At 45.2% G+C, this 17428-nt stretch overlaps 1 non-coding gene across 1 annotated transcript; it reads left to right on the top strand.

The window, feature by feature from the left end:
* The first annotated feature begins 5601 nt into the window (after positions 1 to 5601).
* Positions 5602 to 5674, top strand: TRNAS-UGA (transfer RNA serine (anticodon UGA)). The gene has a single exon. It is a non-coding gene; the product is annotated as a tRNA-Ser (tRNA).
* The last annotated feature ends 11754 nt before the right edge of the window (positions 5675 to 17428 follow it).

Below are 17428 nucleotides of genomic sequence, written 5' to 3'. Positions count from 1 at the left end.
ACTGGATCTAGCTTTTTAAGGTATGATGGCCTCGCTGACCCATACACTATGGATCCATAGTCTAACGAAGAGCGTACTAGAGAGCGATAGATGTGCAAAAGGGACCTCCTATCAGATCTCCAACGCTTCCGTGAGAGTACTTTGAGTATATTCAGGGATTGGGTGGCTTTCTTTTTTAGGGTGTTTATATGTGGTAGAAACGTTAAATTTTTAGGCTTAACATTTGACAAAAAGCTGTGTTCTTGTTTTACTGGAAGTGTGGTGTCGTTCAAGTGGAGGGTGGGATCAATCTGCAGTCCTCTCTGCAGCGAGAAAAGAACCGCAATAGTTTTCTGTGGAAAAAACCTAAATCCATTTCTGTCTGCATGCTAATTTGTTTATTGTGAGTTGTAGTTGTCTCTCACAAGTTGCCCGGCTAGAAGATGTGCATGCAATTTGAAGGTCATCAACGTAGACCGAGTACATAATAGACTGTGGAATTATACTGGTTAAAGAATTCATTTTTACTATGAACAATGTAGTACTTAAAATGAATCCATGAGGAACGCCGTTTTCCTGAGTAAAATTATTTGAGAGGGTTGCGGCGAGACGAACTTGGAAAGAACGGTTGGATAAAAAGTCGCTCAAATATTTCAGCATCCTCCCGCGGATACCAAGCTCTGCTAGGTCGCGAAGAATCCCGAACCTCCAGGTCGTGTCATATGCCTTCTCCATATCGAAAAAAACTGAAAGGCAGTGTTGCCTGTGTATAAAGGCCTCTCGGGTTTTGTTTTCTAGGCGGACTAAATGGTCGACTGTGGAACATGTTTTTTTAAAACCACATTGGTGGACATCAAGAAGCTTTCAGGATTCTAGAATAAACATTAATCTAATATTTATAACACTCTCAAAACATTTGGCAAGACAGCTTGTAAGGGTTATAGGCCTGTAACTGTTAGGGGAGGTTGGCGGCTTTCCTGTTTTTAGAAATGGAACAATAACGGCTTTTTTCCAAGCAGCTGGTATTTTCCCTACTACCCATATTTTGTTAAAAAATTTTAACAGAACTTCTACAGATTGCTCAGGTAGATGGGGCAGCATTTCATAATGAATTTCGTCGGGGCCTGGTGCAGTTTGTTTACCTATAGACAGTACTCTCTGTATTTCTTGAAATGTAATCAAATTTTTGTAAGGCTCGTTTGTGCTGCCTGCTGTAGGGAGCCTTTGTTTTTCAGTTGTGTTTTTGTATTTTAAGAATGACTGTGTATAGTGGGAAGAACTGGAAACTATAAAAACATGTTGCCCCAAAATGTCTGCTTGTTCTTTAACACTTGCCTGAATACCAGGATCAGTCAGCAGAGGAAGGGTGAATAGGGAATAGCTGCCATTTACTTTTCTGACCTGCTCCCACAGTTTTTTTTATGTTACCGAGCTGTTTATTGAAGACACATAATTTTGCCAAGACATTTTTTCCGCGTTCCGGCGTATATATCGGGCTTTAGCTTTTGCCTTTTTGAAAACTATTAGATTTTCGTAAGTAGGATACCTACGAAATACACCCCAGGCCTTATTTTGTTGTTTTTTGGCTTCCCAACATTCTCGCGTCCACCATACCTTGTGGTTCTGGCGCACCACGCCTGTGGACAGGAGAATAGCTAGCCGTGCAGCATCGATGATACACTTTGTGAGAATTTCATTGAGTTCATCTATGCTAAGTGTTTCTGAGTAAATGTCTTCTAATCTGGGCTTTTCTCTAAACAACGCCCAATCAGCTAAATGTAGCTTCCATCGCCGTGGTTTGGTTGGGATGACTGCAGGTGAGGATGATAGGCTTATAAAAACTGGTAGGTGATCACTCCCAAACGGGTTGTCTAAAACGTCCCACATAAAATCGCTAAAAACAGAAGGTAAACAAAAAGACAGGTCTAAACTGCTCATTTTCCCAGACGTTGGGGAACAGTATGTGGCCTTTTTCGTATTTAAAAGACATACATTATTCGTCAAGACGTTGGGGAACAGTATGTGGCCTTTTTCGTATTTAAAAGACATACATTATTCGTCAGGATAAAATCTTCGATCATTTGACCTCTAGCGTCACAGCGTTCGCTTCCCCACTGGGAGGAGTGAGCATTAAAATCCCCAAGTAACAGATATGGCTCCGGAAGTTTTCTGATCAGTTCCTGTAGATCATGGGGTGTTAACGTAAAATGTGGAGCAATGTGTACGGAACAGATTGTTAGTGTTTTGTAGCTTACGATACTGACTGCAACCGCCTCAAGTTTTGTTTTGAGTTTAATTTCTTGAGCAGGGACACCGCTTTGAACGACTATCGCGACGCCTCCCGATAGCCGATTTGCCTGCTCTCGATCGCGTCTAAATGTTTTATAATGTTTCAGGATATGTACATGTTGTGGACCAAGATTGGTCTCCTGAAGACATAAAGCTGTGGGTAACATTGACCCTAAAATATGTGTTATGTCGCTGTAATTCCGCATAAGTCCTCTACAATTCCAATGGATTAAAAAAGGCATGTTTATGTTTTTGAGAGGAAATGAAAGGGGATTTACTTAGGTAGTGGGCCCACTATTAGGGGCCTGTCTTTTTTTCGGGGTGCTGTGTGGTGCGCCGCCCCTGCGCACCACATCTGCAAAGCTGGATTTTGCTGTGAAGGAGAACTGGTTGGTAACGGCAAGTCGCCTTCATTGCTTCTCTAAATGAAATGTTTTCCTTGGTTTTTTATCGTGGTAATCTCTTTTTCCTTCTTCCAGGACGGACAGGCCCTGGAGTATGCAGCATGTTCTCCTTCGCAGTTAGCGCAGCGCAGGGCTGCGTCACATTCCTCAGAAACGTGATCCTTGGAAGCACATTTTGCGCACGTTTTGCGGCCGCGGCAGCTCTGTGAGCCGTGGCCAAACCTTTGACAGTTGAAGCATCTTCGTGGGTTTGGAATATAGTGCCTGACATTTACTTCTAAGTATCCTACATCGATGGTTTCTGGTAATGTACTTGTATTGAATGTTAGAACCAAGTGTTTTGTCTCTATTTCATTGTTGTCTTTCCGGATTTTGATTCTGTACACATCTGTGACATATTGGTCAGATAGGCGTTCCAGCAATTTTTTTTCGGTTAGGTGTATGAAGTCATTTTCAGAGATGACACCACGGACTGAGTTTAGGGATCGGTGCGCTCTTATGGAAACTGGGATTTTACCCGCCGCGGTGGCTCAGTGGTTAGGGCGCTCGACTACTGAGCCGGAGTTCCCGGGTTCGAACCCGACCGCGGCGGCTGCGTTTTTATGGAGGAAAAACGCTATGGCGCCCGTGTGCTGTGCGATGTCAGTGCACGTTAAAGATCCCCAGGTGGTCGAAATTAATCCGGAGCCCTCCACTGCGGCACCTATTTCTTCCTTTCTTCTTTCACTCCCTCCCTTATCCCTTCCCATACGGCGCGGTTCAGGTGTCCAACGATATATGAGACAGATACTGCGCCATTTCCTTTCCCCCAAAAAACCAATTATTATTATTATTATTATTAACTGGGATTTCTCCGATGGATGCAATGTTTGTGATTTTCGAGTTCTGGATGTTGTCAAGGAGTTCTAACAATAAGTCTCCGCTGGCCATTTTAGACACCTTGTAGCCAGGGCCCAGGGTATCTGTTAGGCATTTAGACACAAGGAACGGAGAAATTATTCGTTCTTGTTTTTTATTACTTTCGCTGTGGATAACATAGAACTTGGTGAATGTCAATGTCGGTTTCTTTTTTGAAAAAAAGTCTGCTGCTTTGTTCCGCCCTCTCTTGAGAGAGCGATCGGGTTTTGGAAGGGGGGAGCGATAGAAAATGAAGTTTTTCAGTCATGGTGCCAGCCACCCACCATGGAGTCCAACAAGGGGACGGGACAGGAACTTGAACGCAAGTTCTGCCGACGCCAGCTGTACACCTCAACTATAACCAAATACGACACAACTCAGGGTGGTTGGCCACACAAGGTTAACCCTCGCCGCCTATGAAAAGTGAAAGAAACTAAGAAGTGAGTAGGAGATAGGAGAGTTGTGAGAAAGAGATAGGAAAGTGAAAGACAGAGGGGAGGATAAGAAAAGGCAACTGCCGATTTCCCCCGGTCGGGTCAGGCCGGAGGTGCCGTCTACGTGAAGCTGGGGCCAAAGTGGTGTGTTGCTTCCGCCGAGGGGCCTTAAAGGTCCAAACGCTCGGCATCGGCTCAACCACCAGGATCCCCTTTTCCCCGGACACGGCGATGCCACGCACGGCGAAGCGTGGGTGCTCGGGTCCGTGGTGATGCACTGTTCACCATCATCCCCTTGCGGGGATGTCCCTGCGGATGCTCGGGAACCTGCGGTGTCGCCACTCACCGTCGCGACGCCTGCAAGCTGCAGGCGCCCCCCTTCGGGGTGAAACTCGGCTGTGCACCTAAACAATAAAATTCAGAATTACATTCATAATTTTGTACAAAAAGCAAGCTAATCCCGCTTCTTAGTCATGAGCCGCAAAAGTTTGAGCAAGTGCACAACACAGGTTTTTTTAATTTCGTATTTTATTTTTTTTCAGGGTATTTTACTCTTTACAAGTTTCACTCTTTACAATTTGGTTTCCATTCTCTATTTTGGGTATCAGTTACTTTTATTATCATTATTTCCACCTGCCCTGCCACACTGGGTTGAGTCACTGGGCGCGGTTGGCGCGACGCCCTAAGGTCCGGACGTCTATTTAGTGCACCATGAAGCAATGGCACAAAGGCGCAGGGTGCCACATTGTCTCGTTTCTATCCTCCACCCTTCATCAAGCCTTTGGCCAGACATACACATACCTATAATCAAGATGTCAACCGCACCATTTCCAGCTAAAATTAGGGATGCCTCCGACGACATTCTCCTCAGGGCCCTGCCGTAATCCAGGCTAGACGACGGCATCCCCCTTCCAATTAGTTATAGCTCTTCCCAGAAAACTAGACCGCCATCCACATTCCCGGATCGGAATGCCTTTATGTGTCATGTGTGTCCTTCCTTCAATCAACTCAAGCGCTTATTAGATCAACCTGTTTTGACCAGGGCACCACACGCTGTGGTAAGAACTTGATTGGAAACTCCAGTCAAATAGAATGTGTGTGCGCTTTCATATGCGTGTTCCGGTGGTTTGTGCTATACCCAAAGTACGGCCACAAGACACACTTTCTGGAGTTCGGTTCATGGCTCGCCAAATGCGTAGGTGTCATTTTTCTCAAGATTGTTTTTTCGGAATTTTTTTGGGCGAATTGTAGAAGCCCTTCTCCAGCCCCCAAAAATGCTCGTCTGGAATAAACATGCAGCAGTCTAAAAAAGACTCGTTCGCAGTCCAGCCAGTTGAAACGCCAGTCAACCCGTGTAGTTGTGTTATTTAACATGCGGTAGTATAGATTATATCAGACAGTATATATATATATACCTTGAGTGGTGAGCACTCTCAAGATTCGCTTACACGACACAATGACGTTCCACATCACACTGGCCATATTACAGGAAGTGTTACGTCCGCCGCTATGGACGAGGGTGGCGCTGGTGAACACCCTCAAGGGTCGCTTACACCCAACAAACATAAATACGCACGAGAGCAGCAGATTGGACAGCCGTCGCCGTAGCTCGGTTGGTAGAGCTCCGGACGTGATATTCGGAGGTCGTGGGTTCGGATCCCACCGGCGGCATGGCTGTCTTTTTCTGCAGCTTTATAAGTAACTTTTCTTTTTGAGCTACAGACTAATTAAGGATTATTCTCCCATTGATCGCTCAATGGGATCAATCAATGATCAAGGATCGATCAATGGGAACAATGGGATCAATGGGTGTTGATCAACACTACAAATAAAAAAAAGTATAGAATCATTCCTCTTTGCACCTTGGTTATGGCGGCTGGTGGCTTCCTACACACACACGCACGCACACGCATGCACACGCACAAGCACACGCACACACAAACACAACCCCTTCAGGCGCTGGATCCACATATGTGGACCCGACCTAAGCCTCCTCATATTTTCTTACGCAAGAAATTCCACCTTCGAATACCGTGGTCTTACCATTTCGACCCTCCCTGTCAAGTTTATGGCGCCATCTCTTGCAGAGACAGCGAAATGCGTTTGAAAAAAAAAAGAAAATATGTGCTGCACGTCGTTTTTTGGAGGGACGAATAAATGCTTTACTTTTCGCATTCTGTCCTTACAAATGATCGTAAATGATGTAATTTAGCACTCAGAATGTGTCGCTAGGTTAATGTAGAAACGGCACACCAATTTTCATTGTCCTAAACGATTAAAAAGTACTGTGGTGAACGTTCAGAGTAGCGCATCTACAAATGTGGACATGGCGCCTCAATGCCGAAAATATCAGTGGCGTTTTCTCCCCACAAAGCGCCGTTTTTTTGTTTTTCTTGTGGACGTATGGTACGAAATGGGCTTTCTGCTTACGGGCGTTGAAAACCATGCCTGTACAAAGAGAATGTTGGACGACTCCAGCGCTGAAGCGTTTTTCATAAAAATAGCCGCTAGAGAAGCCCCTCCAAAGAAGTGCGGCCGACCGAGCAATGAAGACCCGCAGATGGTCGCAAAGAACCGCCACTTAGCAGAGCCGCTGCCGGTAAACACAGCGCGCTATGACCAGTGCTTAGTCAGCGAGATCTGGGAGAGTTTTAGGCTCCCTACAAATATTCAAAATGGGATCAGGGACCACCTGTGCTAGATGGTAGAACGCATCAATCCAAAGGAAGCAACCATTTTCAGTGGCGGTCAGAACATTTTTTCTGTATCGTTTTAAAAATTACGCTGCAGTTTTTACCCAGAGTCATTACATTTGGTATGAAATCCGAGGCGGAAAAAAATACAAATTGGCAGCGCTACACAAAGGGGGATGAAAAAGGGGAACCCGTGCCCTCACACCATGGCCAGTTCAGAAGTGGCTGCTCATCTCCAAGGCTACAACACAACAACCAGCACATCGGGCGAGTGAGGGCAAAGTTTGTTTCAGGGCTTTGACAAAAGTTGAGCAAACAACAACCTTGAAAACTGATTTCTAATTTTTGCAAAAACCATGTGTAAAACAGGCCGCAAGATGCTCTCTCTCTCTCCCTTTCCATCTGTGCGCAAATCACTCGAGACCCCTTCGATGCAGCCGGACTCAAGTATTACTTATGATGGAAGCCACCATTTGCTCCAACTTCTGAACTCGTTAACTACACAACGGTGCTGATGGGAAAGCACCACATCTAAAAGCTACGTTCGGTGCTCGAAATACCGAAATTTCCTCTGCCTGTCGCCACAGAATGACTGCGTTTATGTGTTTTATAAGTAATTATTTACAGAATAATTTCCTGAAGCCTACATTCTCACAGCTAAACATTTATTCACGTCTAACGATTACTTAGAAAAGGCAAGCAATTGCAGCTGTGTTTACGTTCATGTATCAGCTTTAAGGCGATATGTCGACAGATGTGGATGCGAATAAAATATGCTTAAATATGAATATATTTGCGCAATGTTTTGCACATCAGCCCTACTTAGCCTACCGATCGTTATTTATGTACAAAAAGATTTTGCCTTTCAGCAAATTGACGCCTTGCCTTAAGAGAATATATATATATATATATATATATATATATATATATATATATATATATATATATATATATATATATATATATATATATATATAGCAGTCATAAAGACATTGCGTAATCAGGGTGTAGAAGAGACTTATGTCAAAATACTGGAAAATATATCTTGCAACTGCACAGCTACCACAGTCCTCCATAAAGTCAGCAATAAAATTCCAATAAGAAAGGGCGTCAGGCAAAAAGTCACGATCCCGCCAATGCTACTCACCGCTAGTTTACAGGAGGTATTCCGAGGCCTGAATTGGGAACAGTCGGGAATAAGAGTAAATGGGGAATACCTAAATAATCTGCGATTTACTGATGACATTGCCTTGCTGAGTCACTTAGGAGGTGAACTGCAAATGATGATCAATGAGTTAGACAGGCAGATCAGAATGCTGGGTCTGAAAATTAACATGCTGAAAACCAAAGTAATGTTCAACAGTATAGCAAGGCAACAGCAGTTCACAATTGGCAGTGAGCGCCTGGACGTGGTGAAGGAATACGTACACTTGGAGCAGGTATTGACAGCTGATCCGGATCATGAGAGGGAAATAACTAGAAGGATAAGAATGGGGTGGAGCACATATGGCAGGCTCTTTCAGATTATGAATGGCAGTTTACCAATTTCTCTCAAGAGAAAAGTGTACAGCAGCTGTATCTTACCGGTACTCACCTACGAAGCAGAAACGTGGAGGCTAATGAAAGTTGTTCAGCGTTAGTTAAGGATGACGCAGCGAGCCATGGAAAGCAAAATGATAGGTGGAACGTTAAGAGACCGGAAGCGGGCAGAGTGGGTGGGGGAACAAACGCGGGTGAATGACATCCTAGTCGAAATCAACAGGAAGAAATGGGCTTGGGCAAGGCATGTAATGCGAAGGCAAGATAACCGCTGGTCCTTAAGGGTAACGGAGTGGATTTCAAGAGAAAGCAAGTCCCCGCAGGGGGGCGTCTGCAGGTTGCAGGCATTGGTGAGTGTAAACAGCACGGGTTCCCGAGCATCCGCAGGGATATCCCCGCAGGGGGATGATGGTGAACGGTGCATCACCACGGACATGAGCACCAGCGCCTCGCCATGCGTGGCATCGCCGTGTCCGGGGAAAAGGAGATCGTGGTGGTTGAGCCGATGCTGAGCGTTTGGACCTTTAAGGCCCCTTGGCGGAAGCAGCAAACCACTTTGGCCCCAGCTTCCTGTCGACGGCACCTCCGGCCTGACCCGACCGAGGGAAATCGGCAGTCGCCTTTGCCTGTCCTCCTCTCCATCTTTTACTTTCCTGTCGTCTTTCTTACAACTCTCCTTTCTCCTCCTCTCTTCCCGTTTTTTTCTTACATATTTCATAGGCGCCAAGGGTTAACTTTTTGTGGTGTAACTACCCTGTGTTGCCCATACTTGGTTATAGCAGCGGTGTGCTGCTGGCGTGGGCAGGACTTCCAAGTTCCGGTCCGTCCCCTTGTTGGGTTCCATGGTGGGTGGCTGGCACCATGGCCGAAGAGCACTCTTATTTATGGCTACATCTCTCCTTTCAAATCATCGGCCTCTGAAAAGAGGGCGGACCGATGTCACCCCTCAGTTTTTCAGCAAAAAGAAACCTACCTTCCCAAAGAACCACATCGTTCATAGCGAACAAAAAGAAAAGCCAGCCAGACTTATATCCCTGTTTCTAGTGTCCAAAGTTCTCACAGATTCCCTGGGCCCTAAGTATAAATTGATAAAATTAGCTAGTGGTTACCTTTTGCTCGAACTGATCGATATCACTCAGATTTCAAAGCTGGCAAGCATCGAAACTTTTGGTGATGTCCCTGTCTCCGTGACTCCACATAGATCTCTAGACATAATTCTCGGTGTCATTTCTGACAATGACTTCTTGCAACAAACCGAAGAATAAATGCTCGAAGGATTGTCAGATCAGAATGAGACTAATGTACACAGAATCAAAATCCGTAAAGAAGACAAGGAAATTCCGACAAAGCACCTGGTTCTGACCTTCGCCTCCTGCACCTTTCCCGAGTCAATAGAGGTAGGATAAGCAAAAATCCCCGTGCGTCCATATATACCTAAGCCTCGACGCTGCTTCAAATACCAGAGGTTTTCGCACGGCTTCCAAAGCTGCCGGGGCCGCGATACCTGCGTCAAATGTGCCTCCAATGATCATCAATCAAACGACTGCGATGCTGCGCTGCGCTGCGCAAACTGCGAAGGCGACCACGCCGCTTATTCAAGGTCGTGTCCTGCATGGAAAAAAAAGGAAATAATTACATAAAGACCAAATAAAATGTAACATTTAAAGAGCCAAGACAGCCTTACACAACGACTCTGTCACATTCTCTTTCACTGCACGTACAAACTTCGCCGATGAGGTGCGTGGGCGCGGCGCACCAAAGCGGCCTTCGGCACCTGCCGAGCTCACACCTAGTGAGGCTGAGGCAGGGCCATCCGCGCCTCTGGTAGATGCAGCGACAGCTGCTATGCCACCCTCGAAAAAGGGCCCGCCGGCCACCAAGTCGGCAGCCCGCTAGGCTTCCCCGCTTGAGAGCAGCCCACAACCTCCCTGCCCGTGGCCTCCCCGCGGAACTCCAGCGCCTCCAGTGAGGCGATGGACACAAGTCAGAGCTCACCTCCGCCGCTGCGGAGGCGGAACTCTCTTGATCGCAAAAAAGAAAAACCTTAATAACAGCTCCTCTGCAAGGAGGGACCTAAGGTCTCAATACAATCCCCCCCCCCCCCCCCTCAAATTCATCATGGCGTTCCTTATCCATTGGAACTGCCGTGTAATTCTAAATAAATATAGTGACGCAACAGATATCCTGAAATCTCTATCTGCTGTAGCACTGTGTCTGCAGGAGACCAACTTGGGACCTTCTCATAAAATATTTTTAAAAAGTATAAAGTCTTTCGCCGTGACCGTGAGCAAGCAAATAGGCTCTCTGGAGGCGTTGCTGTTGTAGTTCAGAGTGGCGTTGCAACCCATGAAATAAAGCTCCAGACGAATTATGAAGCCGTTGCAGTCACCGTCCTAAGCTTTAAAACAATTACCGTATGCTCTATATATCTTCCACCACATCTCACTGTTACACTACAAGGTCTAGAGGAGCTTTTTAGGAGCTACCAGAGCCATATCTGGTAGTCGGGGTTTTTAACGTGCACTTCTCATTTTGGGGGAGTGAACAGACAGACACTAGAGGTCAAATTTTAGAAGATTTTATTCTGTGCAACAACGTCTGCTTGCTCAATACAGGCAAAGCCACATATTGCTCTTCATCCTAAGGCAAGATGAGTTGCATGGACTTCTCTTTTAGCTCTCCATCCGTTTTTACCAATTTTACGTGGAAAATTCCTAATAACCCGCACGGAAGTGATCACTTTCCAGTGGTAATTAACTGTGCATCACCAGCACCAATAATCCCAACAAAACCACGCCGTTGGAAGCTGCACATAGAGGACTGGCCCCTATTTCAAGAAGAGGCCTGTCTGGATAAAATTTTTTCTCATAACCTTAGCGTTGACGAACTAAATGAAAATTTTACAACATGTATCATTGCGGCTGCACGTCTAGCCATTCCTCAATCGTCAGGAATATTACAAGAAAATAACAAGCTCTGGTACGCACAAGAACGCAGAAAAACACAAGGAAACAAAACAAAGCCTGAGGAACTTTCCGAAGGTACCCCACACAAAACAACCTCATAGAGTTTAAAAAGGCGAGATCAAAGGCACGATACATACGTCGCAATGCTGAGAAAACTTCATGGAAAAATATGTGTCGTCCATAAGTAGTTCGGTTACATAGAAACAAATGTGGGAGCAAGTCCGCAAACTTAATGGCAGCTTTACTCCTTTCTCAATTCCTTTCCTAACAACTCCGGATACACAAACAAGCATTAGCGAACAAGCCGACAAACTAGGGGAACACTTTGGCACAGTTTCTAGCTCCTCACACTACACCCAATCATTTTTGAAGCACAAGAACACAAGTGAAAAATAACGACTGCCGACAACTGGCAGTGCAAATTAACATTACAATACATTAATTACACTACAAGAAATCCGTACAGTACTTTCGGCCGGCAAACAGACAGCACCAGGTCGAGACGAAATTCATTATGAAATGCTTGCTCACATCTCCGATGATGCTGTAGAAGATCTTCTAAAATTCTTCAATAAAATATGGCAGTCCGAAAAAATGCCAGAGGCGTGGAAAAACGCCGTGGTTGTGCCATTCCTTAAATATGAAAAACCGCCAACTTCGGCTGGTAGTTACAGTTCAATAGCACTTACGAGTTGTCTTGCTAAATGTTTTGAAAGTGTGCTAAATATTAGGTTACTGTTCATCCTTAAATCGCGAAAACTTCTTGATATCCTCTAATGTGGTTTTAAAATGCACGCTGTACAAATGACCATCTCGTCCGTCTTGAAAACACACACCGTGAAGCATTCATACCCAAACAGCACTGTCTAGCAGTATTATTTTTATTATTTTTCATTTCAACGTACTGTCAACCCCAACCGGGTTTTTTACAGGGGTGGGCGGATGTCAAAAAATACCCAACTTCCAGATAAAACAATTATAGAACAGCAAGCAGTTGTACAATGAAAAGGATGGGTCTACTTAAATCAAGACAAGAACAAACAAATTCGAGGTAATCAGTTATACAGAACACAGTATATATTACGAACATCTTAACAATATTTAGTAAGTTTTGTGGCAGCATACCCAGCTCGGCAAGCTCCAAAAATTTGAGGACTGTCGGCTGCATTACAATCGAAGCGTCAAGGGCATTCCATTCGCGCACTGCTCGCGGAAAAAAGGTAAAATAGAATGTGTTATTGCAACAAAAAAATTCTTCAAGTGTAAGAGGATGTTTGCGGCGGGTGATTCAGAAGTGGCTTATATTGGCGAAGTCTTCAGAGTTAAGCTTAAATGAATTGTGCTGAAGTATAGAAATTTCAAGCGGTGCAGTTTCGATCGGATAGATAAAGGCTGAAGTCCTGCGCGATGCAGAAGTTCAGTAGGTGAATCTGTGCGCCTGTACTGGTTATAGATAAATCGTGCAGCTTTTCGCTGCACACTTTCCAGTGCGGCTACTCTAGTGCCTGTATAAGAGAACCATGTAATGTTAGCATATTCTAATACCGGGCGTATAAGTGTAGTGTATGCCAGAAGCTTTATTTCGGGAGGCGAGTTTTTCAAGGCATGTATGAAGAAAAACAGCATGTTCATTGCCTTATTTGCTACATACTGAACATGCGTTGTCCAGTTCAGGTCGGATGAGATAAGGATGCCCAGATATCGACATTCCGTAACAGTTCCTAGCGCAGTGTTATCAGAACCATAAGTGAACTTAAGCGGATTTTTTTTCTTTGTGACGGACATAGAAACAGTCTTGTCTTTGTTAATAACCATACACCAATCATGAAACCAGTGAAAAACTTTATTCAAAGCGCTATTTAGTTTGATCTGGTCAGACTGATGTTTAATTTCATGATAAAGAACGCAATCGTCTGCAAAAAGTCCCATTTGTACTTAATTTTGGTTAGTTATATCATTAATAAATAGCAAAAATAAAAGAGGAACCAGTACAGATCGCTGGGGGACTCCAGATACCACGGGAATAATGTCGGAGGTATGTCCGTCAAATTGGACAAATTGATAACGTTCAGACAAAAAACTGCTGATCCGTTGTGCGAAGGGACCATCACCAATTAAATGCTTGAGTTTATACATCAATGTTTGGTGCGACACTCGGTCGAACGCTTTGGAAAAGTCAAGGAAAATTATATCTAATTGCGACTGATTGTTAATACCTTGCGCAAGATCATGCACGAATTCAACAAGTTGTGTTATAGTGGATAGACCATTTCTAAAACCGTGCTGGCAAGGCTGAATTAGCTTTTTAGCTTCTACGTGTTGAGTCAGAAATTTTAGGATAATGTGTTCCAGAATTTTCCGACATGTACTTGTCAGAGATATGGGTCGATAGTTATTCGGGGAGTGTTTGTCACCTGATTTGTGGACAGGGATTACTTTGGCGATTTCCCATTCAGAGGGAATACAACATTCACGAACTGATTTCTGGAAGAGAAGACAAAAATGTTTGCTGCAAGGCTCGGCATAACGTTTTAGAAAACCATTAGGAATATCATCTGGGCCGCTACTTTTCTTTTCATCAACATTTAGAAGCAAGGATAGCACACCAGCCTCAGAAATTGTAGGCGTATCAACGAGATGCTCGTGGCCCTAGTGTTGTGGCGCAGTCTGGCCAACGTTGTTTTTATCAACAGTGAAGACCGATTGAAAATATTTGTTGAACGAATCTGCATTAAGTTTGCCGTCCAGAGATGACATGGGAATTCTTATCTTTTGCTTTATGCTCAAGTAACGCCAAAATTTGCTTGGTGCAGTTTTTATAAAGTTCTGTAATGCAGTGTTGCAGAAATGTTCTTTTGCATTTCGAGCTGAATGTTTAAGTTGGCTATTTAATGAATTAAGGCGAGGTTGGTAGTCAGGGATGGAGCGACATTTTTTCCGCTGTCTGACTCTTTTGATCCTTCGTTTAATATGAATTATTTTACGCGTGATCCAGGGATTGTGGTTTTTGACAACTTTTCGGACAAAGCTTTCCATGTAATGCATAACAAGATTTTTAAAAAAACTGCCAGACCCTGTCAATACTGGACTGCTTATCTAGACATAAATGGGAGAATTCTCGTATTCATGAACGAGATAAGTCATAACATCATCATCATTGGCCCTATTAAATGCGAAGACACGTTTTTCAGTACGATAGTGGCTAACAAGGTTAGTTATAGGTAATTTACACACTATTAATTCATGATCAGATAACCCTTGAAGTGTTTCTATTGTTATGGCACTGCTTGGAAAGGGATCGCTAACGAAGAATAGGTCTAGAATAGAACTGGTTTGGTTATGAACACGAGTCGGCTTGTCGACAATCTGCGTAAGGTTGAACGTGAACAAGAAATCTATCATGAGGTTATTTGTAGCATTTCCGGGGCTAAGAGATTTTCAGTTAATATCTGGTAAATTAAAGTCCCCAGCCATCACAATTTTGCTGCCGGGAGTATATCTAAGCATGTAGTAGAACAACGCGTCTAGATACATTGCATCGGAATTTGGAGGCCTGTAGACAGCTCCAACGTGAACAACGCCATCGGTTAAATGGATCTTGCACCATACAGCCTCAACACCTGCCACTTCCGGCATGATGGAGTATATTATTGCTTGTTTAAGCAGAATTGCCACGCCCCCACCTCTAGATTGTCTATCCTTGCGAATAACTGTATATCCGGGTGGGACAAATTCGAAGACTGAAATGCCAGGATGTAACCATGTCTCAGTGATAGTTACGATATCAGGCTCAATAGCCAGCAAAGTAGCCTCTAGTTCAGGTACCTTATTAGCTATGCTGCGTGCATTCAAGTTGAGGAAGGTAATCTGCTTTTGCTTCTGGTCGTTCGAGATTCTTGTTGCGGTGTTTCGTTTTTTGTTTCCATTTCTACAATGTCGTTTCGGTTGTTATTCTAAGCAAACAGCTGTCCATTTATTCTCACTTTATCGTAGGTTAAGAATACCTTTTCTTTGCGGTCGCGATTTTCTTTTGTTCGGTCCCAAATTTTTTTTCTGATGTCACGAACAGCGCGTGAGGAATCTTCACTAACAGAAAAGCCACAGCCTTTCAATGTCGAGCATTGTTTGAATATGCTGACCTTATCGCGGTAATCGAGAAGTTTCATGATTACAGGTCTGCATTTTGTTGGATCATCTTTGTCTGGTTTTCCGAGCCAGTGTATTCTCTCGATTCCTGATATATTCAACCCTAGCAGACATTCAAATACGGTTTCTTTAGTAGATTGGAGCCGCGTTTTAGTAGTTTCATTCGCATCTTCTTCAATGCCGTACACAATGATGTTAGAACGACGACTTCTATTTTCCAGTTATCAATTTTTTTTTGTCATAGCTGCGAGGTTTTTCTCGAGCTCAGCTACCCTCTTTGGGCAAGCCGATACTTGTTTTTCGAGCCCAGGTAATTTTTCAAGTTTCTTGTCAATTGCGCTTAGTTTCATGTTTGTGACAGTTTTCTCCGCCTTGATTTCTTTAATATCATTCGCAATGGCCTTCAGTTGATCGGCAAGCGAAGAGTCCCCAGGGCCGGGGTTGGATTCAACGTCACCTCCCAGTAACAGAAGATATCGCTGTGAAAAACAGACGCGCAAGAGTACATCCACAAGTGCCCGCGGGCACGGCAGCAGTATCAACCAGATATTGTTACGACGAAATGATTTGCCGTAGCATTTCCTCACCTGGACGAGGAACAAGAAAGAGTATGTGATCTGCATCTTGACGCAGCTGCCGTGCCCACTGCCGAGTAGACGGTCGGTGCCTTGATTTATAGAGCCAAATGTTGGTGCCGCTGGCGATGAGTTTCCTGGTTCCGAGAGAGTGCCGTCGGCGGCCACGACACTGTAGTAACAGTGATCCACTGAAGCTGGATGTGGTATCAGATTTTCACGGACGCCGCAGCGAAGTTGAGCCGGTCCGTCGGCGCATCGCAGGCCAGTGAAGGCCTTGTCATTGCCGGCAGCAACCCCAGCGATACCTTGACTAGGAACAAGAAAGGGTTGGTGATCTGCATCTTGACGCAGCTGCCGTGCCCTCTGCCTAGTACACGATCGGTGCCTTCATTTATAGAGCCAAATGTTGGTGCCGCTGGCGATCAGTTTCCTGGTTGCGAGAGAGTGCCGCCGACGGCCACGACACTGTAGTAACAGTGATCCACTGAAGCTAGATGTGGTATCAGATTTTCACGGACGCCGCAGCGAAGTTGAGCCGGTCCGTCGGCGCATCGCAGACCAGTGAAGGCCTTGTCATTGCCGGCAGCAACCCAAGCGATACCTTGACGAGGAACAAGAAAGGGTTGGTGATCTCCATCTTGACGCAGCTGCCGTGCCCACTGCCTAGTACACGATCGATGCCTTCATTTATACAGCCAAATGTTGGGGCCGCTGGCAATGAGTTTCCTGGCTCCGAGAGAGTGTCGCCGACGGCCACGACACTGTAGTAACAGTGATCCACTGAAGCTAGATGTGGTATCAGATTTTCACGGACGCCGCAGCGAAGTTGAGCCGGTCCGTCGGCGCATCGCAGGCCAGTGAAGGCCTTTCTTTGCCGGCAGCAACCGAAGCGATACCTTGACGAGGAACAAGAAAGGGTTGGTGATCTGCATCTTGACGCAGCTGCCGTGCCCACTGCCTAGTACACGATCGGTTCCTTCATTTATAGAGCCAAATGTTGGTGCCGCTGGCGATGAGTTTCCTGGTTCTGAGAGAGTGCCGCCGGCGGCCATGGCACTGTAGTAGCAGTGATCCACTGAAGCTGGATGTGGTATCAGATTTTCACGGACGCCGCAGCGAAGTTGAGCCGGTCCGTCGGCGCATCGCAGGCCAGTGAAGGCCTTGTCATTGCCGGCAGCAACCCATGCGATACCTTGACGAGGAACAAGAAAGGGTTATTTATCTACATCTTGACGCAGCTGCCGTGCCCACTGCCTAGTACACGATCGGTGCCTTCATTTATAGAGCCAAATGTTGGTGCCGCTGGTGATGAGTTTCCTGGTTCCGAGAGAGTGCCGCCGACGGCCACGACACTTTAGTAACGGTGTTCCACTGAAGCTGGATGTGGTATCAGATTTTCACGGACGCCGCAGCGAAGTTGAAGCCGGTCCGTCGGCGCATCGCAGGCCAGTGAAGGCCTTGTCATTGCCGGCAGCAACCCAAGCGATACCTGGACGAAGAACA

Source organism: Amblyomma americanum, chromosome 11 (genome assembly GCF_052857255.1).
Source record: "Amblyomma americanum isolate KBUSLIRL-KWMA chromosome 11, ASM5285725v1, whole genome shotgun sequence".
Lineage (NCBI taxonomy): Eukaryota > Metazoa > Arthropoda > Arachnida > Ixodida > Ixodidae > Amblyomma > Amblyomma americanum.
This window is presented reverse-complemented; position numbering and strand designations above follow the sequence as displayed.